General features: G+C 32.5%; 1 pseudogene; it reads left to right on the top strand.

Moving 5' to 3' along the window:
* Positions 1-5050: 5050 nt before the first annotated feature.
* On the top strand, positions 5051-8733 carry LOC133668331 (probable WRKY transcription factor 20; annotated as a pseudogene).
* Positions 8734-20587: the final 11854 nt, after the last annotated feature.

Here is a 20587-nt window from a genome sequence, read left to right as displayed (position 1 = left end):
GTTAAAATATATGTTAAACAATTTAACATAGAAATGAATATTAACATTACCCTTGATTCTTCGGTCATTCCACTTTGCTGACGATTTTTAATTTGAGTGACAAATCCAACAAATTTACCGACTTCTCTATTTATTTCTTGCCATCTACTTGAGATGCTTATTTGTGAACGATTATTCAAGTTTCTTCCATTCTCTACAAAGTAAGCATGTACGCGAGCCCAGAACTGTTTTGTTTGTTGTTCAACTCCTGTAATTGGATCCTTGCTTGTATTTAGCCATGTAGAGACAAGTAAACAATCCTCCTCTGGTAAGAAATTTTTACTTCTTTGTGATTTTTTTGCCGAATGGACATTTAAATTCAAGCATGTTAAGTCATCAATTAATTGATTAGAATCACTTGATTGAGAGAAAATATCTTCTGACTCACTCATAAGAAAGTTGGTAAAAGAGCTTGGAAAATTTGAATCCATCTACATTAAAAAAAAAACTCAAGTTAAAACCTTATAAGAGAGTGTAAAAGAAGCTCACATTCAATGTCTAGCAATTTTGTAGTTTTCATACATGCGAATTAATAATAAGCATTGCCTCCTACTTGTTCTAACATAATAATTTGATCATTTTTTGGAATTAAAAGAGAATCGATATACTAGTTTAATTGCATTTTCAAGAAGACAAAATATAATTGACCTCAAATTAAAACAAACAATCAAAAATAAATTTTAAATATGTAACTCTATCTTTTTATCAATATCAACTACCATTATTAATTCCTCTCAATTTTATCAAAGATAACAACATAAATAAAAATTGTCTTCCTTAACCCATATTAAAAACATAAAATAATAAAGAAATAAAACTCATCACAAATATTAAATTAACAATAAAAGGTCTAAAAAATCAAGAGATATAAAAAAGAAAATAGAAAAAGCTTTTAAACAAGCATACCTTTTAATTTCAGCTAATTAACACAACCGATGTTAATAATTACCCGGAGAATAATTGATTCTTGTTTTTTTAAATTTGAGAGAAGGGTGAGGCACAATACAAAAATTTAAAACTACAAGTTTTTTCTTCATGTATTTATAGAAAATTTCTTCTATATTAAAAAAAAAAATTGTTGGCCAACGGCTATAAAAATAGTCGTTGGCCAACAGCTATCATTTTGGCCATTTCTACAGTTAAATGTAGAAATGGCTGTTAAGGAAACAAACAACCATTTTGGCTATTTGTTTAGCTCCTCCGTTGGAATGCAAACAGTGAAGAAATAAAAGGCAAAGGACGTTTGGCTTCTCATTTAGCTGCTCAGTTGGAGCTGCTCTAAGAAGATACTAGACACATATAAATATTTTGTGATAACTTTTAAGGTCAAATGGAGTTCAAGAACATGTTATTTTAGAGGGTCAAAGTTACTAGACGAATCTTGTCAAATATATCAGATTAGTCATTCGTGTATTATTTGGAACGAATCTGAAGCTACGAATTTAATTTTGCTGCGATTTAAGTTATAATGGAAACTAGATATCTTAAGATTTTCAATCATATATGGTAGGCCCAATAGTTCATCCAAACAAGAGAGAACGACGTGTTTGAAGTCAAGAATGAAATTGCCAAGAATGTATGAAAATTAGAGATTTAGGTTACATAGAGGAATTTTAACATGAAAACTTTGTTTTTATTATTTTATTTATTTATTTTTGAATAATTATTTTTTAATTTGGATTTGTTTTGGCTCATTAGATATATTTTAGGGATTTATTTGATTATTAAACTTATGTTAGTTGATTTGTAACATAGGCTCATTAGCTTGTAACCCAAAAAGTAGGGTTAGTTAAAGGAGACTATATTATTTTTTTGAGCTGCAAATCTCAGCAGCAAGTTGAAGAATAAATGTGAGTTTTTTTGTGTGGCAAAACAACCTTTCTTTGTAGGGACAAAGATCATACACTTACTTATTAAAGATTAAATGCTTTCATGACTTCATTTGTATATTTAAGGTTTTTAGATATAATGTTATATATAAGTCAAAGTTTTTTTTTCAATACCTTTAGTTCTTAAGTACAAGGTTACCTCTGGGTCATGATTCTATCAAACCTGATTTTCACCTTTATGGATTGTTATCTACTTCATTAGGGGTTACTTGATTATGTGATCAAGAGGTCGTATCATGAAATGCACCTGCTTTAGATGCCTTTTTTTTTCTTTTTTCATTTCCTTTTTTACCTTTCAATCTTAGATTTTTTTTTCACATTCATTTGGGTTACTTTTAAATCGACTAAGTTGATTTTATCATATTAGGCTAACTCTCGCATGGTTTAATTTTAAACTCAGGCTAGGCAATGAGTCAAGTTGAGTGATTTTTTGTTTTGTCAATTTTGATTTTTTTTCTCAATTTAATCCTCAAAATATTTTTACTAGTTGACCGGGTTGCTTTTGGATTAGCCAAGTTGACTGAGTCACGTCGAGAAAACTCTTATTTGGTTAAATTTGAAACCTGAGCTAGGTAAAGAGTTGAATCAAGAGGTTTTTTTATATCAATTTTATCATTTTTTTTTATTGGTTGGGCAAGTTGCCTCTAGAATGGCCTAGTCAACTAGGTTAAGTTAGAGCAATTTCCATACAGTTTAATTTTAAACCCGAGTTAGGCAATTAAGTCAAATCAAGAGGTTTTAAGGTTAACTCGTTCGGTCAGGTTTAATAACAATATCAAATATTTCTTTACAACCTGGATATTTATTTATTACATTAAAAAAAATGATTGGACCTGTAGCGTAGCACAAACCCGTAAACTAGCATTAACTTCTAAGAGAGGTGTCAATATCTAAATCCAATTAGCTTCGTCATGAAAATACTTTAATATTTGGTTTAGACATAAACTAGATTGGTGGTCTGCACTACGACACGAGTAAAGCTATTTTTTTCTAACATAAAAAAAGGATGACCATGCGATGTTATTGTTTTTAGAGAGGTAAGAAAAATTTGAAACTTGAGTCATTGAATGGACTAGGTTCAATAGGCTCGGTTAAATCAATAATATGATTAAAAACAAGAATGATAATAACTAAGCTGAACAAAAAAAATTGACAACGATTAATTGAAAAAAATAAAAGAACACTTGCCAATATTATGAAAAGATATTCCCACATAATTCTTAAAAGGTCTCTATGACCTTGTCAATAACAAAGCAAATATTAAATGAGAACATAATAACCCTAAAAAAAAATTAAAATTAAAATTCAATTCTCAGCAAATCAAATGTTAAGGATGAAAATGAGAAAAAAATAATTTTAAAAAAGACAAAAAAAAAACCAACTTGAATCCACCCGAGTCAACTAGCCAAATTCGTGACTTAGTCATCAAATCAAAATAACCTTGTAAAAAGCAAATTGAATAAAATCACAAAGTTCAATTATCAAACCTACCTAATATTGAAGGGTGAAAATAAAATAAAAAACTAATTTTTTTTAAAAGACTCGAGTCAACTTGAGTTAATATGTTAAACTCATAACCCAAAACATGAGATCGAAATTACCTCATAGAGAGGAAAGTGAGAAAAATAACGAATTCCAATCTCTAACCAACTGAATATTGAATGATGGGACTAATTTTTTTTTAAAATGACCTAAAAAAGGACTAAAGTCAGCTCGGACTAATCTTACAAACTCGTGATCTGGGTCATGAGACTGAGATTACCTCATGGAAAGTAAATATAAAAAAATCACAAAGCTAAATTTCTAATTGCCCAAATGATGAGGGATAAAATTGAAAAATAATTGAGTTAAATGGGATCTAAAACAAAATAAATAGCAATTAAAAGAATAAGGATTAAATTTGATATAAAGCTTAAATGAAATAACATGTTAAGAGGTGAAATTGAAAAATAAAATTAATTAAAAATACAACAAACAACAAGCAAAAGAATGTGAACTAAATTTGATACAAAAACAAAATGATAGGACATCTTTCAACTTTAGCAATCTAACATGAATTCCAAGTAGAGGAGAGAGAAAATATAGAGAAGAAAGAAAAGGTTGTCAAATCCTCACAAATGCACAACTGTTGACACGTGCCCCACCATAAAACATAGTCTTTTCATGATGGCTCTAACAAATTTGCAGATGTTGCTTGTCTTTTTCAGTATCTGGATTTGTTTTTAAAAATTTAAATCCTTAAAGTTTTAATTGTTTTATATCAATAAAATTGTATATAATTTTGCAAAAATGAGCGCCAAATGCCTATAGAGATTTTTCATTGACATTGTAAGACCTCTATATCTAGACAAAAAAAAATATCAAGTCCAGTCTTAAAAAAATATAGCATAAAAGGATCAAATTAAAACATTATCGAGTGAAAAAAAGTTGAATCTCTCTATTAATTATGCAAATTAGTGTTTGATGTTTGCAAAAAAATAATAATTTAATACTCGTGAATTGTTCAAATTAAAATTGTTTTAATTCAATTTAATTTCATTTGGTTTTTTTTAATTCGAGCATTAATTGAAAGTTAGTTTTTTTTTTAACACCGCAAGTAGCCAAAACAAAGTTAAACAAAAAAAATAAAGTTTCATCCCAAATGAATTTAATGTAAAAGGACTAAATTAAAAAATAATAAGTAAAAAATATAATTAAAAAAGGGTATATTGTTTTAATATACAGTACATCCCCTCACAATCAACAATAAAAGACCAATACCTTTTAATTTTTTTTTTTTCTCTTTAAAAGAAATCTCGGGTCTTTAACGGGTCCGTCTCAAATGCAGTTAATTACGGTCCATGTGGTTTAAGAAAACAAAACAAGTGGCCTTCATAGGTTCCGTACACACTAACATATACTGCTCAAAGCCAATTAAACATGAAACGACATTGTCCAGAAGGAGAGAAGTTTATCCGAAAAGAAAGATTCACTAACAAACAAAGCCTTGAAATAACAACAATATCGTTGTTATTTTTAGAATTTATGAAATTAATAAAAGTATATATAAATTAATTTAAATATTTATATTAAATTAAAAAACAATAATAATAATAATATATTGATTGAGATATACACATGCTAATCTGAATATTCCATTAAACTAAAAATAATAAAATAAAATAAAAAAGCTGGAAAGAACGAGGGACGTGTAACTCTTGCACTTCCTTCCCTCTCCAATCCATCATCACCGTCATCAAATCCATGGACATCAATCCTGGAGCAGCAGCGTCGGTTAAAAGGGAAAGCAGAAATGGTGATGGTAATACCAGAGGCATTGTTAGCATTGTAGAGAGGAGAGCATCAAAATGCGGGTTCAAAATGAAGAAATCGGAGAGGATCAACGGCTCGCTTTCGAACCACCAGCCCTTTGAACTCTCCTTCCGCGACTCCTTTCATAATCATTCCTCCCGGCGTCAGCCCAACCGCCTTGCTTGATACGCCCGTTATGCTACCCAATTCTCATGGTCAGGTATAATTAAAAAATTTTATATTCATTATTTTACTCCAATGGTTTGAAATCATACAGTACATTACATTACAGTCATCTTCTACCACCGGAGATTTTCCATCATCCCCTCCTCTTAAATATGGAAGTTTGTTGCTCAAGGGAATGGGTGGTTGTGGTGATGGAGATAGGGGCAGTAGTAATTCAAGCGGTCTCTCCTTCAGATTCAAGCCTTATGGTTATGGGGATGCTCTCCTGGCTTTTTTACTTCAGGAAATCAGGTACTTAATTATACATTTCAATTTGCTATATTTAAGCTTCGTTACTGTAATGTATCCCTGGTTCATTCATCTGGAACAATGCATTAATTCTAGTCTAGGAACTATTTTCCATTCTAGTCAAGGTAGCAGATCCTGTTTATTCCTGTTTTGAGACAGAAGGGAAGAATACAGTGCAGATAAAAAAAAAATGTATTCCTGCTTTGAAATGATAAAAATTCATTCCAAAACTATTTAAAAATAAATTTATTTTTATGTTTAAGTCTCTGTTTTTCTAACTAAACATGTTTATGTCCTTCTCGAACACTAACCAAACACATAACCTATGTTACTATAGTAATGATCTAAAAGATATTTCATGCTTGTGGAGGTTGGATGGGATGTGCCTTCATTTGTAAATTTTGCAGGAGGGTGTGTATACTAGTTTTCAATTTGTTTATTTTCGCATATTTAAATTGTAATTTATGTGTTTTATTTTTTTTCTTCTTGCACAGGGTAATGATTTTGATTTTGAAGCTAATATCTTGTTGGACCCAGCAATGGATTTTCAATTTCCGGTGGGGTTTTCAGAGGAAGCTGCTCCAGAGAAATGCACCAGTGGTTCACGTACTGATGTGAATGTCTTAGATAGCATGATTGCAAATGCCACTTGCTCTTCTGATTCACCTAGTAATCCCATTTATGTACAAAGCGAAACTATCCATGAAGAAAACATTGAGTCGCATCATCACCTTTTGGAAGAACAGAAAGGAACATTACCGGCAACAGCAATCGGAAGGACTTCAGATAACGGATACAATTGGAGAAAGTATGGGAAGAAACTGATTAAAGGTAGTGAACATCCAAGAAGCTATTATAAGTGTAACCATGAAAATTGTCTGGTCAAGAAAAAAATAGAGTGTGCCCATGATGGTCAAATAACAGAAATCATTTACAAAGGTACACACAATCACCCTCAGCCTCAGCCAGGTAGTGGAGCGCCACCTGGACCAGCTTCTTCTTTATATGAAATGCCAGAGATGGGTGAAGGTGGAAACAGTGTTAAGGTTAAAGGTGGATCAGTTCAGAAAAATAGAGAGTCAGGATCCAAGGATATAAAAGTTCATGATGGGAAGGTTGATGGCCTGGAAAGGACATCCTCAACCTCTTTTGTGATCGAGCTTTCAGATCCGTTATCAGCCGCTCAAGTCAAATCTGTAGGAACATCTGAATCAACAGAAACTCCAGAGCTTTCCTCCACATTTGCTAGTCATGATGATGATGATGATGATGGGTTTACTCAGGGAAGCTCATTTAGTGTTGATGTTGATGATGAGTCCGAGTCAAAAAGAAGGTACCCCGTTTAGCATCCAGTGCTTCCAGTCCAGAAGACATGATAGATAGTTTACAGTTTTTCCCCCATTTCAGGAAGATAGAGAGCAGTTTGGTTGAAACAAACATGGCATCAAGGCTTGTCTGCGAACCAAGAGTTGTTGTTCAAGTAGAGAGTGAAGTCGACATACTAGATGATGGGTATCGCTGGAGGAAGTATGGGCAAAAGGTCGTCAAGGGGAATCCAAACCCAAGGTACTGACATTTTACAGCATTTTATGTGTGTGTGAATGGTCTTTGTTCTAAATTATAACGGTATCCTCGTTAGATTGGCTAGCTCTGTGAGATGGACATTGATGAAACAAGGGTGCGTGGTTGAGTATACATTTATCTGATTGGAAATAATCAGATATTTCTCTTAGTTTTGCTTTTGGAGGTGGATGGAATGATCTTATTGATAATTGGACGAAACGTCAAATGGTAATGGATAAAGAACAACCTTTTGGGTAAAAATTGACAGAATCCAAATTTTATTCTTACATATATGCATGTATACAGTAAAATATTTGGCTCATCTCCGTTAGAATCCTGGGTTTTTGAGTCCCTTTTCTAGCTTGCATATGTTTTCAATTCTGCATTTCTTCATGTTGAATGATGCGTGCATGCAGTTGGCAGCATCTTATTATTTTTCCTCGGCATAGGCAAGGTATATAGGCATTCAAAGTTGGTGTTTCTCATTTACCTAACAGGAGCTACTATAAATGCACAAGTCCTGGATGTTCAGTAAGGAAGCATGTGGAGAGAGGCTCCCGCAATCTAAAACATGTAATTACAACTTATGAAGGGAAACACGATCATGAAGTGCCTGCATCCAGAAACAGCAGTCGCGGATACTCAGCTGGTAGCAATTTGTCCCTGACTGCCGGCGATACACAGCCTGCCCTGGCATTGGCCAGAAACACCAAGGCACAAGTTCAAGAGTTCGCAGAAAACCAGTGTGTAACAATGACTATTTGAGATCCAAAGTTTCCCTGGAAATTTCAGTAATGAAATGAATCTTTGGTCTTCTTCTATTTACTCAGTGAAGCTTCCTCCCATCCAAAACGTCATGCCATATGATTCTTTTGGGTTCAGCAACCACCACCTTGCTGCCAATCACTCCGGTTCTGTCGCCCCCCCTGTTCCAGATTTCCCAAGATCTTTGTCACCATGTCTGCAAACAGCTGCAAATCTTTCTCTGGCTAGAGATGATTGTAGGAGTCATGGGAAACCAGATGGCCAAGCTCAGACTTTCCTCCTGGGACAGCAGTGGTAACAAGAGCTAAAGGATGATAACCTTTATGGTGCTAGCCCACTTCATCATGGATAATCTAAAAATTGCAGCGTCCTCATCATTGTCCGTATATCATATGGTGCTAGCCCACTTCATCATGGATAATCTAAAAATTGCAGCGTCCTCATCATTGTCCGTATATCATCGCCTCCTGGGGAACTTTCCGTCTTAAAGAACTGCGTTTGCTTTGCTTCTAAAAATTGACATTGAGACTCGGAGACTTTTTTCCTTCTGGTGTTTAAAGGTCACTAATGCGTAGTAATAAATTATTGGCCCCATGGCCCATACCTACAGAGAAAGCAATTTAAAACATGCATATGTATAGGAAATTGCCTTTATTCTTACAGAAACTGCTCACGGGTATTTGTATGAATTTTTATCAACAGGTTTTTCTTATTCCTTTTCTTCTTTTTTTTGGTAACCCGGGGTGTCCGGCCCAGCTTACGCGCACCACAACTAATTCCCGGACCCACTGAACACCCTGCAAGCCCAGTAGGCATGTAAGACACCGCGGGGGTCACAGGCGTGCACGCTAGGACTCTAACCCAGGTGACAGAGGCAAGGAAACCTTGCCTCTGCCGCTGGGCTACAAGCCCTGGTGCTCTTATTCCTTTTCTTTTCTTTAGAGGGAGGTGGGATGATAGATCCCAATCAGAACTGTTAAAGTATTTATCAAGATATATGCTCTCTCTTCGAGTGAGAACAAATCACAGATTTTGGATAAACAATTGCTCAACTTTTTTTATTTTTGAACCAATCTTTAAATAAGCCGTAGTTTAACAAACCATCTAAAAGCAAATAACAACGTAGCATGAAGCAAATAGCAACAAAAAAGCTAGAGTCTAACAAAACAACTTATTCGAAATAATCGGAAAAGCTTCTAAAAACTTGGTTTCTTGTAATCCACATCTCTCATAGGTTGATTTGTGCATGCAACCACTCTATTACTAGTCAATTTTCGCCACAATATTTGGGATTTTGTTTGCCATGTCTGGTGGACCATCGTAGTGGCCTATCAATTCTTTCCCCATCGAGTGAATCCTTGCCCTCAAGATCCATAGTAGGAAACTGTTGCTGCAACTTCTAAGCATTTTCCTAGGTAGCCTCTTCCGCGGGTAAGCGACGCCACTGAACCAAATGCTCCATTATAAACTTCTTGCCCTGCTTGACCCAGCGTGTATCAAAGATTCTTGTTGGCTCAAGCAACACAGCCCTGTCATTTGCTACCGGTGGTAATTCTAGACTCACCTCTTTGTTATCCCCAACATATTTTTTAAGAAGCGACACATGGAACACCGGATGTATGCGCGTACCCTTAGGTAACTGCAACTTAAATGCTACTTGGCCAATTCAATAGAAATGGATACGGCCCAAAGAATCGACTTGCTATCTTATGATGAACATAGTTAAAGGTGGTATGTTGTCGATACGGTTGTAATTTCAAGAACATCATATCACCTACCTGAAATTCCACATCCTGTCGTTTCCGATTAGCCCCCTGTTTCATGCGATTATGGACCACTGCCAAATTGAATTTAAATTGTTCAAGAAGTTCATCCATGCGAATTAAACTTTAGTCCACGTCGTTCATAGGTGAGTCTCTAGCTTGGTAGTGGAGAATGGTTGGTGGAAGGCGACCATAAAGAGCACGAAAAGGCGTCATCCTAGTGGAAATGTGATAAGTGGTATTGTACCACAACTCAGCCCACGGTAGGTACTTTATCCCCTTCTTTGGTCATTGATGAACAAAGCTTTGGAGGTACTATTCAAGGTAGCGATTCACCACTTCCGACTGCCCATCGGTTTGTGGGTGATATGTTGAGCTAAGCTTGAGTTTGGTGCCTGATATAGTAAAGAATTCCTGCTAGAATTTACTAATGAAAATGGGGTCACGATAATTGACTATTGACTGGGGCATGCCATGAAGCTTGATTACACCTTCCATAAATTTTTTGGCTGCCACCCTAGCAGTAAGGGATAAGTTAAAGATATAAAATTGGCATGCTTACTAAGCCTATCGACGACCATTAGAATGGTATCCTTGCCATGAGACATAGGCAGGCTTTCAATGAAATCAAGTGTGATGTCACCCCATACTTGACAGGGAATGGGTAACAGCTAGAGAAGACCTGTTTGTACGAGAGCTTTAGATTTCATCTTTTGGATGATCTCACAAGTAGAGACATAGTCTTGGACATCTTTATACATGTTTGGCCAATAGAATTGTATGGTTGGCCTCTTATAAGTGCGCAAGACTCTGGAGTGGCCTGCAAGCTTACTATCATAAAATTCAGCCAGAATTTTCTTGCGAATCTCTTGAACTTGAGGCACCACTACTCTGGTTTTATAAAAAACCAGGCCATCACGTAACATATAGGATACTCCTGACTGATCTTAGGCGGCGTGACTTAACTGGATAGTGTACTCATCACTACGTGTAGCTTCCTTTATTTCTTCCCATATGTAGACCTGCAGCACAAATAAATTATTGAGGACTGGGTTGGCTAGCTTGCGTGAAAGTGCATTTGCAGTGGTATTTTCCTGACTGGGATGGTATTGAATTTGATAGTCATAGCCCAGCAGTTTTGCCACCTATCGTTGTTGATCAAGGGTTGTGATTCGCTGTTTCAGGAGGTATTTAAGACTCCTTTGATCATTTTAAATGATGAACTTCCTGCCAAGGAGGTAAGGTCGCCATATACGAATGGCTTCTACTATTGCCAACATTTCCTTGGCATAAACGGACTATGATCGCTTTAAGATTCCCAATGCTCGGCTCATAAAAGCAATTGGCTTTCCTTGTTGAGAAAAGATTGCACCAATCCCATCACCTGATGTATCGGCCTCAATGGTGAATGAGTCATTGAAGTTGGGCATTAATAGCGTTGGCGTGGTGGTCATAACACTTGTAAGTGCGAGGAAGGCGGCTTCTGCTTCATCATTCAGCCGAACTGGCCTTTCTTTAGGAGATTGGTGAGAGTGCGGGCGATGACACCATAATTTTTCACAAATTTCCTGTAATACCTAGTGAGTTCTAAAACCCCACGTAATTCAGAGATGTTAGTAGGACTAGGCCATGTTATCATGACTTTTATTTTTCCCATATCTACCTTAACCCTTTGGTAAATGAGTAACAAATATGTCCCAAATATTCAAGCTCATGCTGACCAAAAGCATATTTTTTTTGCCTTGATAAAAAACTGATGGTGTTGTAGTATCTATTTTTAATTCAGTGATGTAACAATATGTCCCAAATATTCAAACTCATGATGACCAAAAGCATTTTTTTTTGTTTTGATAAAAAACTGATGGTATTGTAGTACCTCTAAAGCTATTTTCTCATGTTGCAAATGAGTTTCCCAAGTTATGCTATAAATTAAAATGTCATTAAAAAAACAAGGATATATTTTCTATGAAAGGGTTGAAAGATAGAATTCATGATGATTTGGAAGGTGAAAAGGGCATTGCATAGGCCGACAGGCATGACCAAATACTCGTAGTGGCCATTGTGTGTTCTAAAAACAATTTTAGGAATGTCTAGAGAATGAACCCTTACTTGATGGTATCTTGACCTGAGATCCAACTTGATAAAATAGGTGGCACCATGCAACTCGTCCAACATATCTTCTATTGTTGGGATGAGGAAGTGGTCTTTGATAGTCATTATGTTGAATGCATGATAGTCAGTACATAATCGCCAACTACCATCTTTCTTCTTAACTAGAAACACCGGGGATGAAAAGGGGCTAGTACTTGGTCGTATGATTCCTTGGTTGAGCATCTCTTGCACCTGTTTCTCAATTTCCTCCTTCTAGAAGTATGCATACCAGTATGGTTGTACGTTAATTGGTCTGGTTCTTTTTTTTAGAGGAATGAAATGGTCTACTTCTTTTGTAGGTGGTAATTGGATGGCTTCAGCAAAAACATCTACGTAATGTTCTAATAATTTATGCATGGCTGGTTAAATGTCTTCCTGTGCCACATCTATTAGTGAATGCACATAGATGGCAAATAGAGAATGACCTTGACGAAATTCCTTTGACAACTCCTTAAGGGAAGCCTTTTGGATTGAACATTGGTCCAATCCTTGCAACTTTTATTGTGTATTCTCCCATTGAAATTCCATAGTGAGTTGCTTCAAATTGCAAGTGACTGACCCTAGCATCTCCAACCATTGAAAGCCCAGTACTAAATCGAGACCTGCTATGGGAAGGGCATATAAGGTAAGCAGAAAAGGAATACCCTGTAGGTTGATTGGTACCTCTTCAAATCTCCCTTGGCAACTCAATTTCTCCCCGTTGGCGACTCATACTTTGAAAGGGTCGATGGGAACCACGGGTAACCACAAAAGACGAGCAATACGGTCACTAATGAAGTTGTGAGTCGAATCGCTATCGATGAGGGCTACTACCTCCAGTGATCTGATCTTGGCTGCAACCCTCATTGTCTTGGGTGAGGACCATCTTGTTAGTGCATGCAGCGAAATCTTGGGCTCTGGCTCTGTTTCAGGTTCAATCTCCACGTGATATTCATCTGTCATTTTTTTGCATTTAAAGGAACTGGTTCCGATTAGTGCTTTCAATAACAGCAATTACGACCCTCAACATTTATGACTTGCAATGAATTTATCATTACAATTAAAGCTCAACCCCACGGTTCGTCTTTTCTGGATTTCTTCCCACGATAAGCGTTTGACTAGGAAGGCTGGTTTGATACCAGTTGGATCGGGAAGATTTGGTTGCGGACGGTTGATTTGGGGTGGTCGTGTGAATCATCGTTGTTGAACTAGTTGTTCATCTTTCATCCTCACAAGGTAGATAACTTCTTTCAGTGTTAGTGGTTTGATTATCCGAATACCTTTAACAATCTAATATTTTAATCCACCCATAAAGGTCCCTACTAACACCTTTTAAGTTCACCCCTAAACTTGATTGCCCAACTTCTCAAATTCTTACCGATACTCTCGTAGAGATCCTACTTGTCATATTTGTGAGAGAGCCTCATCAAAATCTTCATCGTCTGTAGGTCCAAATCGAGCTCGCAATTCCTCCCAAAAAACTACCCACGTGACCTCTCTCATTTCTTCACAAAATGTATGGTTTAACCATCTCTACCATTGGTTGGCTTCACCTTCCAGGTTAAAGGATGCCAAAAAAACCTTTATGCTTTTGTCGTGGTTTGGAACTCAAAGAATTAGTCCACTTGACCAAATCACTTTGTTAGGTCGCCCCTTGAAAATCTGGGAAACTTAAGTTTGGCTGTTTTATAAGACACCACCAAACGGGGTCCCTCGTTGTTATCTCTATGAGAGCGTGAATATGCATCTTGCTCATGAGTGCCTTGGTTAGTGCTTTCTTTGTTGGAAAAAAGCATTTCAAACATATAGTTGAGTGTGGCCTCCGTTGACTAAATTTATCTGTCATTCCCAGCTTCATTCGATGCATATCCTACAGTCCACTAAGCCCAGCTTCCAGACTTTCAATATGTTCTTTGTTGATGGACATTATAACAACTTGTCTCTAATACCAATGATAGGTCCCAATCATAATTGTTAAAATATTTATCAAGATATATACTCTCTTCGAGTGAGAACAAACCACAAATTTTGGATAAACAATTGCTTGCCTCTTTTATTTCTGAACCAATCTTTAAATAAGTTGTAGCTTAACAAACTACCTAAAAGCAAGGAAACTAACAGGAAGCAAATAACAACAGAACATGAAGCAAATAATAACAGATGCAAACTAAGCTAGAGTCTAACATAACAACTTATTCGAAATAATCGAAAAACCTCCTAAAGACTTGGTCTCTTGTAATCCACATCTCCTATAGGTTGATTTGTGCATGCAACCACTCTGTCACTAGTCAATCTTCACCACAATATTTGGGATTCTGCCTACAATGTCTGGTGGAACTTCATAGTGGCTTATCATGGGACAGTCATATATGATTAGGCTTTCTGCTTTTTTTTTCAATCTTTATTCTTAAGAGGATATCAAGGGCTGGAAATCTTGGTTGCCCTGCTATTATTTTTAACCATATCAACTATTTTAAAGTAATTTTTATAGTTTTTAACCTCTCTATCCACTTTCATAAACGAGATAAAATTAAAAGAAACTAGATTTACTGTAACTATTTTACTATTGCTCTAGACTTGTAATCAACGTGGATTGTAACAGTGAAAATATGATTTTTTTTCTTGACAACAGCACACAAATGCTCTTGGAAATGGAGATATAATGGTTTTTTTTGTTTATTGAATAGTAAAATGACTTATGTTGCCTTGAATAAAAAATAATAATATGCACCGGCGAGTAGGTTTAATTTTGACTTTTTAATTTTATTTACACAGTAAAATTATTATAAAGTTATTGAATAAAAATTATATTTGCCTCTAGGTCAAACGGTTTTTTGTTTTTTTTAATTTGGTTTTTTTTTGTTATTATAGAGTTTAATCATGGGCCTTTTAGCATTTTACCATAAATAAAATATTATTTATTCTGAAAAAGTGGGATGCACGTGATTTTCATGCAGACATGTGTGGGTTCCCTCTCAGACAGCACGTACGACGTTGTTTGGTGACCAAACTCTAGCTTCTACAATGACGTTTTAATCCTTATAGCGTTGCCTTCATTCCTAGGCGGCGCTTGTGGAAAGAATATGTTAGGTTTTACGTCAGCAGCCGTTTCCTTTTTTTCTTTCCTCTATCTTCCTCAATTTTAGAGCCAACCCCTCCACATTTTCAAAACAATCTTTCAATTTATATTTCTTTTAGATCTAGTCACTACTGTTTTTATTTATATTTATCTTATTTTAGATTATGTATGCAATTGGAAATTTCTTTCAATTTAATCCTTATTTGGTTGTTTTAGCTTTCAAATTTGATGCATATTCTTTTCATTTTGATTTTTCGTTTTATATTATTCTCTTAATTGAATTATCCTTTTATTTGCATCCCTTTAATATTTTATATCATTTTTTTAATTAATTAATTATTTTTCATTTACATCTTTCTATATGTTATATCATTCTCTTAATTGAATAATTTTTTTCATTTACATCCTTCAATATTTTATATCATTCTCTTAATTGAATTATTATTTGAATTGCATCCCTTAATATTTTAGTTCATTTTATTTTATGTCAAATTTATTCCTTATTATTTTAATTGCTATTTGTTTTGTTTTCAATCATTTTTATTTGATTTTTTTTATTTCTTTCCTTAGCATTTTATTGATTGGGATTTTGTGAACCTTTCGGGTCATGAGTTTGAAAGATTTGATTGGGTTAACTTATATCTTTTTTTTTTCAGATCCTTTTTTACAATTGGTTTTTGATGGTATCATTCTTCTATAGGGTTATCTCGATCTTACGTGTCAAGTCACGAGTTTCACATGTTAACCCAATATTGCCTAGGGTAATATTTTTTTATAGTTATTTTTTGTTGTTTTTGCCTTTTTTATCATATTATTAAATTAATCAAAATTTAACCTGGTTATCAAATTTTTATTACTTCTTTAAAAACATAATCATCTTCAATTTTTTTTTTCAAGTTATAAAAAATTGGTCTGGCTCACGACATCGTGCGGGCTCCAATCAAGTGTTTTACTAAATTTGCTAGATAATGTTTTGGGATAAAAAAGATGGAAACAAAAACATTTTTGATTGAAGAGACAAAGATAAATATATAAAAATAATTATTTTTTTGAGACAATTTTAAAGTGAATTTATATTCTTTTAAAATAGGAGTTGCATAACAGATATGTTTTTTAAGATAATATTTATTTTTTACCCCTAAAATGTTCATGTAAAAAATCATAAACATGTCCAACTAAAGTATTTAAGGATAATAATAGTTATTATTATAATTTTAAAACTCAATCCTGGTAACGATTGAGAAGGGTCAACCATTTTATTTTAAGATTGAAACGTCATTGTTTTGACAAAAAAAAGAAGTCAATAGGGTTTCATAACTAGGGTTATTATACTATTATTAACACTTAGACCTCGTTTGTTTGCTGGAAAATAGTTTCCTTTTGGAAATTGAGTTTCTAAAAAGTGAATTATTTGTTTTTATATTTGATGGCATCTTGAAAAATGAGTTAAAAAAGACTTTACAATATTTAATTATGTCGTAGAAAATGAGATGAAAAATAACTTTTTAATATTTTAATTTTTTCAAGTTTATTAAAAAAATAAAGACTAGAAGTTGGAGAATGAAATTAAAAAAAAATATAATTTCATAAATTATCTCAAATAAAATAAATAACAATTAAAATCATGAAGATCAAATCTTACTGATAAAAAAAATTAAAAGATGATGAAATAAAAATAAAATTACAATTTCATAAATTATTTTAAATAAAAATAAATAGCAATTAAAAGAATAGGGACCAAATATAAAAGATAAAAATTTTCAATTAAGGAAATGATAAGAGAAAAGAAAATAACAATAAAAAGAATGAGGACTAAAATTTATATAAAAATCAAATTAAATTAAATTCTAAAGGATGAAATTGAAAAAGAAATTGAAAACAAAATATATAGTAATAAAAAAATTTAGGATTAAATTTGATATAATCATCAAATAACAAGATATATCTGATTTTTTCACAACTTCTAAAAAGTATTTTTCACCAAAAATAAAAGAAAAATACAAGCAATTTTTCTTACTAGAAAATGTTTTTTGGTGACCATTTTTCATAAAATAAACATGCTTAATGTAAACTAAAATATGTAAAAAAAACCTATATATATAAAAGTGGAATAACAACAATAGTTTTCCAGCATTGTCCTGTACTCGCATGTTGCCCTACCAAAAGCCATTAATGGGAGCAGAAAAAAACCCCAAAAAGAAATTTGATTCACACGAGGAACAAATTTTTTTTTGCAAATGAGATTATAATTATAAGATTATTTTTGTATCAAAATATTATTTTTAATTATTTTTAGTTAATGTTCTATTAAGATATAACATTAAAGTTAAAATTAATATATATTATATTTTTTTTATAAAAAAAATAATTATTTTCACAGAAATATTTGAAACTAATATGTAAATATTTGTTTTATATATATCCAAAAAAAAAAACAAACATAATAAGCATGTGGGGTTGAAAAGAAAGGCCTATTTTTTTAAAGTTAGATAAAGTTTTTTGAAATAAAATAATAATAATAAAATCTAAATAATAAAGGATTTTTTTCTGTTTTAATTTAAAGGGCTCAAAGTGCATCAAGTAAAAAAATTTAAAAAAAAATTAACAATTAGATCAAGTACATGTCCCACCCGCAAACATGGCCCCTAAAACTAGGAATTGAAAATAAAAATAGTCAATGAAAAAAAGGTTTAAACAAATACAGGAGTGAAGTTGCGTCAATATATTAAGTAATACTCTAAATTTATTATAACTTTTCTATGCCTTTCACTTTTCCATCTTTAATATATTATATTATTATAATTATTATATTATAATATATACTAAAAATTAAATGAAACGTTAAATTGTTTTTTTTTTTACTTTTTTTTATTTTTTTAATGAATTTTTTTGTTTGATCCCAGGTTTGATGGGTTAGTCTAATTTGACGAGTTAACTTGGGTTTTTTTCTTTTTAATTAATTTTTTTAATTTAGTTTAGTTTGTTAATGTTAAATTTCTTTATATTTAATTATCAGGCTTTTAGGACACGTTTCCCGGACTTGACGGGTTAACCCAGTTAATTTTGGGTAAACCCATCATTTTTTTTCTATTTAGTTATCAAACTTTCATGACGCGAATCCCAAGTTTGACAGGTTGACCTGGTTTGAAGGGTTAACCTAGTTAATTCAGATTTTTTTTCTTTATTAGTTTTTTTTCTTCCTATTGGTTTTTTTTCCTTTGTTTTTTTTAATTAATTTATTTAATTATCACACTTTTATAACACGATCTTATAGCCAGACCCACATCCAATGCTTTAGGATCCGGTGTCGCAGCCAGGCTTACTTAAACTTAAGTCATGTAAGTTTAATGTTATTATTAATATTGTAAATAGTATTCTTGGATCAAGCGTTGCAGCTAGACCGAAGACTTTTGGGTATATCTTTGCAGAAAGACCTAACACTCTTAGATCTTAGTATTTTTTGATATTTTTATGCAACAAAAAAAAAATTAACCCGTGGCGTATGCTTTTGTTTTTTTTTCCTTTTCCTTTTCCTTTTTAAGCCTTTTACTTTGAATAGCACGATGCAATCCACAGCGAAAAAACTTATGTCTTTAATTTATTTTTTTTGTCTATAGTTTCTTAATATTAAATTTTTTCTGTTTAATTATCAGGCTTTCATGACACGGATCCCAAGTTTGATGGTTTAACCCAGTTGATTCAGATTTTTTTTTCTTTTTCTTCATTAGTTTTTTGCCTTCCTATAGGTATTTTTCTCTTTGCTTTTTCCTTTTTAATTAATATATTTTTAAAAAAAATTAGTTTATTAATATTAAATCTTTTTTCTATTTAGTTATCACACTTTCATGACACGAATCCGAGGTTTGACGGGTTAACCTGATTTGGCGAGTTAACCCAATTGATTCAGATTTTTTTTTCTTTTTTCTCATTAGTTTTTCTTTTCTGTTGGTTTTTTTCTTTTTAATTAATTTATTTAATTATCATACTTTTATGACACGACCTTGCAGTCAGACTTACATCCAATGCTATTGGGTTTGGTATTACAGTCAAACCCACTTAAACTTGGGTCATGCAAGTTTAATATTATTATTAACATTATTAATATTAATCTTAGGCCAGACGTTGTAGTCAAACCCAAGACTCTTGAGTATAGCTTTGCATAAAGACCTAATACTTTTAAATCTTAATTTTTTTAATATTTTTTTATGCAAAATAAATTGACCCGCGACATCGCGCGGGTCATGTAACTAGCTATATCTATGATACGGGTCATGCTTTTAATTAAATTTAATAATATTTGATTTATGAAGTTATTTTTCATTTAGTTATACAAAAATCAAGGATAAGGGACAAAAAAATAGTTTTTTTAAGTTAAATAAAAAATAGTTTTTTTAAGTTAAATAAAAAATTAATTTTTAAGTTAAATAAAAAAGAAGTTACATGTGCCAACGATCCAAAAACCAAACCAAACAAAATATTATAAGTGAGCATAATTTAAGGAATTCATTTAATTTAATTCATTTTTTTTAAAAAAGCTAAATTTTAAAAATATTGACAAAAAAAAGATAATCACCAAGGTTATTTTTAAAATCAATGAAAAATCTTATGAACATCAAATAAAAATATAATGGAGGCCAATCTCCAATTTAATCAAATGCTAAAAAATAAAACTAAAAAAATAAGAGCTTAAAAAAGAAAACAAATGAATTTAGATGAATCTTCTAAACTTAGGTTAATCTCTCAAATTCGCAACTCGTTAAATCTTAAATCAAGGCTCAATTAAGAAACTCAATTCAATATCGAAGAATAAAAGAAAAAAAATATCAATTTAAAAAATTTGTTAAAGTAAAAAAATAGCAATAAAAAAAATGAAGGATGATGAAATCATAAAAAAATATTTAAAAATGATCTTAAATATGATAGATTACAAAAATTAAAGAATGATGAAATTAAAAACAAATTTTAATTCTATAAAATAATTCAAAATAAAAAAATCAATTAAAATAATAGGGACAAAGTCCAAAAAAAAAAATTGAAAAGTTGCTGTGAAATTTTGAAAGGCTAGCGTGGAGATTGAGGAAGAGAGAAAAGAAAAAAAAATAAAAATTCAATTTGCGCAAAATCCAAAAGGATTACATTACATGCGCCACCCATGGATGTAATACCCACCATGATGAATTGAAAAACACAAAACAAAGCCATTTTTTATCGTCGTAAGCCACTTCAAACACCGTTTAAGTATATGACAGAATGACTTACTCGCCGACGCCTTTAACAAATATGCCAACTATTTTTTTTTCTTTGCATTAATTAAAAGATCAAAATTGCTCTTAAAACTTCATGATAATAACAAAAAAAAAACCGAAAAGAAAGTATGAATTAGCCCTAGGTTAGAAAAATCTTGATTCCCCATGGCATTTAATTCATTCTGTAATGTTATAAAATGTAAAATATCAAAAACATCCCTAGACTCATGTATATAATTTTTTTTGCTTTTGGAAGCATTTAATTAATTGTACAACATGAAAAGTTTGAAAAGACCAATATGCCCCCAATTAATTTAACTAAGACAAATGAACCCTGTAAAAAGACTA

This window comes from Populus nigra, chromosome 11 (assembly GCF_951802175.1).
Source record: "Populus nigra chromosome 11, ddPopNigr1.1, whole genome shotgun sequence".
In the NCBI taxonomy this organism is placed as follows: domain Eukaryota; kingdom Viridiplantae; phylum Streptophyta; class Magnoliopsida; order Malpighiales; family Salicaceae; genus Populus; species Populus nigra.
This window is presented reverse-complemented; position numbering and strand designations above follow the sequence as displayed.